Genomic DNA, 6,000 nt, shown 5'->3' on the forward strand with positions numbered 1-6,000 from the left:
CTGTTGACTGTGGTACATGGTGAAAAATGTTGTTGACACATTTAACAGCCCACAAGCAATATAGAGTGTGGGTTGCTTATGCAGGAAAACAGTGCAGAGAGCTGCACTAAACATGGCATTTTTATTTTTTAAATGCACTGAAATAAGTGGTTATATTTTGGCAATGGTACAACAGAATGAAAAATCTGTGTGATAAGATAGCACAAAGATTTAGTGGGTTGTGGGTTCATTTGAAAAATCGCACTGTGAATTGGAGTGAATTTGTGAAGCTAAACTACAAGGTTACGAGGAAGAAGAAGAAAAAAAAACGTATGCTTTTAAATGAGACATTAATCAGTTTAAAACAGGCAAAAAGACGCTTTGACATTTTGCAAAATTACATGGAGTAGAATCTGATGACAAGAGAAAGTGCATCTTTTGAAGATAAGAGTCTTGCTGTGTGTGCAGAGCTTGTGCCTTGAAGCTGTCTTGGGCGAGGTGCGCGAAAGGAAGGCAGACAAAAGCAGAATACTGCACTCCTGTGAAATGGTGCTTCAGATATGAGGGCTTTTCTGAGTTGCTGGACAAAAACAGTGCAAGAGAGTTAATCTGGATGAACTGTCTGAAACGAGTGCTTTCCATTGAAGCCGCCACAGTGTAAGAGTTATAGGCAAAGAGATAACCTTGCTGCGTGCTCATGGCGCTGCCAGGTGCACACGAAAGATAAACAATGACATTCCTGCATTCCTGAGGAAGGGGGTGCAAAGACAGAGAGCTGTTCAGAAGTAAAGAATTTGCCCAGTAACACTGTGGTAGGAAAACAAACGCTGCATGCAGGATGGCAGACGGGCACATCACATCTGAACATTTGGGGAACCTATGCATCTGTGAATGGGCCAAGAAAAGACAGCTGCCCATTCCAACAGACATTACTGTGCAAACCGCATTCCAATGTGATGTGATGTGAAGTGAAACGCTATTGCTGTGCAAGCTGCATTCCCATGCACCATGTGATGTGAACTGAAGTAAAGCGCTGTGCACTGGAGAAGAAACCTCTAGGCGCTTTGAGAAGAGAAAATACACATCTGGCAAACTGCAAGCTACATTGCCAGGGATGGAGTAACTGACAAAGACATTATGGCATTCCAGATGGAAGCAAAACTGACAAAAGTGCTTAGCCGTTTTGCAAGAGACAACATGCAGAGCGGGGCTTTGGAGTACAACATGAACACTGCACATTAGCCATGATCCAGAAGCCTCACGGCTTAGTGCAAGAATGAATGATTTGTTGAAGCAACAAAAGAAACTGACTTAGACTATCGCACTCAAAAAGGGGTAGTCCAAGAAACAGCAAACCCCCTTTGAAAAAATGACAAGTGAAAAAACCAGAGGCTTGAAAGACACTAGCTGTATGGAGAAATAAACAAAGCTGCTTGTACAACTGCAGGCGGTATTGGACTGAAGGACTTTACCTTTGAAAAATGGAGTGATGCCAGCAGGGCAAACTAAATCAAGATCATGAGACACTGGAAGCAAGTTGGCGCCTGGCATTTGTGATCGCTTTGGTGAAAAAGAAAAGCATTGTGCGACCTGGGTACTTATTATATGGCTTTTGTAAAAGCACAGATCAGTCTGAGGTACCATTGACCAACTATGATCGCATTGCACAAATGAGTTTGTGATTAGGCAGTTACACCCCGTATGGTTGAGTGTAAATAAGCCCCCAGAAACATGCAGAAGGGTGATAAATAATTGCAGTAGCAATGATAAAGTGTGTAGTTACCTGATGAGACTTTTTGGAGATGGGGGTGGTGTTCAGGGAAGGGGTGGATAACGCTGATAATGAAGTTTTGATGACATCCTAACATGAAGAATAATGATATTGAACTTTTGATGAAATCCTAACATTTCTGTTTGTATTTTGCCTAGGCAAAAAAGACAAGGCATTTCACAATAACAGAAATAGATGTGTGCAGTTTGTGGGTGACACTGATCTCGGAGAATATGCGAGTTACTGATATGCGAGTCAACTTTAAACGTGCCCTGCACCGCACTCAATGCTGCTGCAACCTGCGAAAGGTGTCCAACAGAGTATTAACTTTTGCTGAACTGGCACGGTGCAGACTTGGCTAATTATCAAATATTTGATGCTACACATTCAAATGATTCAGTTGCTGGAAATAACTTAATTGACATGGCTTGCCCTTTCTTGTTTAAAGGACTATGGACAATGAGTTGTGGACTGTAACATCATGCACCACAAACAGCTGTGTGACACAGCAATTGAATGCTAACACATTGAAAAATGGTTTTTAAATGCACTGTTAAGATGAATCTGAAAAAACGAAATGGTTTTGCTCTTCCAACTGAATTGCTTTAACCAGAGATGTTTTGCTTTTTGAAAAAAAACTTCTTCTACGTTGCACGTAGGCAGGAAAATGATTTATGAACTGTTGGGGCAGTAGAATTATGCAAGCAGGAGCGTAATTTATTTTGAGATAAAATGAGTGCGCACATCAAAGTCACCTGTGCGTAGGTTAAGATTCTTAATTGAAGTAATGCTGCCAAGTGTGTGAGCTCTAATTTGAGATGGTAACTTTTGAAACACTGGATACTTTTACAGCCAGCTTAAGGCAGGTAAATGAAACCATGACTGACTTGATGTTTGATTTTATGACACAGTGTGTGACACGGTTTTTGTTAAACCAACCAGTTTCATGTTTTTGTGGGGACAGCTGTCTCCAGCACACTAATGCAAAGAGTCACCTTTTGATTGTAGACATTTGGAATAATTCTTTGGAAAAGCGCTACAAATGAGTATCCACATGGAATTGCTAGCGTACTGGCCTGGCACATTGTCGGGCATCTTTTGTCACTGAATGGATACGATTTGTTTAATGTGATGTTTTTCTGATCAAGAACTGCAGCGAGTGCTCTCGCCGAGATTTTATGGACTATAACTTGACTAAATGCATTTTACCATGGTGTGATGAAACAGCCACTGCCGGATAGTAGTATGGTGTTTGTGGCTAAAGTTAATATTGTATATGGTAGATATCCCACTTGAAGAAGGGTATTCTCCAAGTCACAGAAGGTAGAAACTGCGAACATGTTAGATTTTCCAGTAGTAAGGCAACATGTAAATTGTAGGCTGGTAATGCACACCTCCATTATTACAGTGATACACTTAGACATAGATTTATCATGAGGCAATGTTTCCTTAGTACTACCAAGCTGCTACAAATGGAGTCCATTTCTATGGCCCATCACTAGAGTGCGCATAGCTAGGGAGCTAGATTCATTAATTGCAGGAGCTTTATATGCTTGTGACATAGAAACTGTGCACAATAAGCTAGCCACTATGGGTTCTGATGCCAGCTCTGCTATAGAACTTCTGGCCTAGTGGGGCCCATTGATACGCCCAACACTGCTACAAGTATTGACAACCACTGAAGATGGCAGAATTTTAGGTATGAAGACATTTTTTCTGCCATAGGGCAGGTCAACAAGACTGCTAAATACACACGATGCATTGTATGGCAAACATTGTTAAACCAGCAGGTGTTGGCTTTTTACTGGGTGGGGGAGACCATCCTCCACACACTGGCACGCAGAGCTACAATTACCAGCATACATATGGATCAAAATGCTTGCTTTTGATTGCATGGATAACACATGCCATGCTTGATGTAAATTAGTAGAATTGTTTTTATTTAGATAACCTGGTGCCCATGGGTTCACCTTGTTCACGAAATTAGATGGTTTCTGGTTGGGTTCCACATACATGGGGGAAGTGTCTAGTCACACAGCCCATAGTCACGCTTGAATGCCCTGGGATCAGGGGGAGGTAGGCCCTTAGAGTGAAAGGCTGCCAGGTTTTAGAATTGGTAACCATACATAAATGCAATAGTGCATTGTAGATTAGACTACACTGGATTGCCTTGACATTCTAACTGCATGCTGCTTTTTAACTGACAATCAGCTATACAAAATTGATTTAGGTATTTTTGTGTAGGCCAGGTTTTGGCTAGAGTAAATGTCCATGTTCACTTTGTGTAGGTATTTTTGTGTAGGCCAGGTTTTGGCAAGGTTATATGTCACTGTTCACTTTGAGTACATTTTTGTTTAGGTAGTGTTTTACCTTGCATGCCACGCTAACTAACCACTAGAAGGTAGTTTGCTTAAACTTCTTGCAAAGCCCCAAGGTCTTTATCACTGCACTAAATACTATATTGATAGGTATTAGTCAGCATTTGTCGCACACACGTTGAATAGGGGTGGAATGTAGTGATACACGAAATTGCAACCTTGCCAATCAGGGCTTTAGATGTCAGCAGTAGCCGCTGAAAGCCAATAGTGTATTCAAAGTATGTGCTAAAAATGCTGACAGTAGTCTGTTGTAGCACCTCCATTATGCAGTAGTGAGCTACAAGGAATATGCAGGCCTAGTATGAAATAGGTCACATTATGCATTGTTGATAGACAGGCAGGGAGAGGGCCCCTAGCTCTGTAGCTAATAGGTATTTTTGGAGTGTTTGGAACATCATGGCACCTATAAGCGCTATAAACACTAAGCTATGAGTGCATGCCTTTTAGAGCTTGCAGATGGGGTTAATACATCCCTGCTTCCATCTGAATATTCTGCCTTTCTAACTGTAGCCCTGCATGGCTTTGTAAACAAATCCTGTTCCCCTGAGAAGGCCTGGTACGGCCTTGCCCACACGCTGATAAGGACATTCCAGTGCTTTCGCGGAGAGGGCTCCAAGGGAGGGGTAGGAGCGAGCAGGGAGCATCTCAGAGAGAGTTGGGTTTTTTCCATGAGCAAGCCCATATTTTGCACAGGGAAAGTTCTGGAACTGTGCGTCATGGTGACTGACAGCACGAGATTATAAAATATCCATGCTCCCATGACTGAGGGGGAGATCGTCCTGTGGACTTGATTCGTGCCGAAACAAGTGCCCGGAATTGGCTCTGACGGCGTCCTGCAGCATTGTTTCTCTGAGCGGGGCTTGTTTAGAGCTAGCTTATGAGAGCCCAGGGTCTCCCAGTGCTGATTAAAGGGACGTAAGACTGTGTTTCTCTATGCTTCTCTATATTTCTCTATGTTTATCTAAGTTCCATGTTTCACTATATTTTGCATTTCTCTAAGTTTCATGCTTTGTAATATTCTCTAACTTGAATCCCAAATGTATATGAAATTCACTGCTTAGAATAAATATGCTAAAACATTGAAAGTGTCATTTGTCACTAGCATGAGATCACTGCTCAGCACAATAGAACCTGTATTTTGGGCTGAATTGGGTATTTTTTGCTCTCAAAGGGCTGGCCCCGAGGAAGATTTTGCCCAGATCACGACAGGGACAAGAAGGAGGACGTCGGGAGGTATCCGCACTGCCCAGGGAAGAGGCCGCAAGTTTGACAAAACGTTGTTTTAAGGTGTGAGTGCCTTAAAGACCACACACTGGTATCCTTCCCACTGGCTATCTGGTTTTCCACAGCACTCTGCAGAAAATTCGACCAGGAGGGGACAGTGTCCAGGCGGCTTGCGAGTTGGTTGTTCCCACCAAACTCAAGGGAAGAAGTTAACCTAGAAGGGCTTCTCTGTCGATGGAGTTTCAGGCAATTCAGACCTGCAGCAGGGCTTCACCGATCGTCCAGGAGTTGCTGCGGTCGTCTTCCTTCAGCTCGTCTTCGGTTATTTCGTTCCAGTGGTCGACTCTGCTTTCCAAGTCCCAGAGACCTGCTTTTAAACAGTTTTCCCCCATTCATTTCAGCCTGGCTGTCACCCACACAGCAGGGTGGCTGTCCTTGCCGGACAGCCAGCCGGCCAATCACACCTGAGTGCATTCAGGTCTCCTAGGAGACTAAGCACAGGGTGTTTCGGGCACCTCCCTCACATCCTGTCCACCCCAGACACTCAAGCGCCAGAGGAGGGCTTCAGCACTGGAGCCCGCCAAAGCCCAACAAAAAAAGGGACCAAACCTGGTTTGGCGCACAGAAGGACCTTTCAAAAAAGAAATG

This window comes from Ambystoma mexicanum, chromosome 8 (assembly GCF_040938575.1).
Source record: "Ambystoma mexicanum isolate Mex_15411 chromosome 8, UKY_AmexF1_1, whole genome shotgun sequence".
Classification (NCBI taxonomy): Eukaryota; Metazoa; Chordata; class Amphibia; order Caudata; family Ambystomatidae; genus Ambystoma; species Ambystoma mexicanum.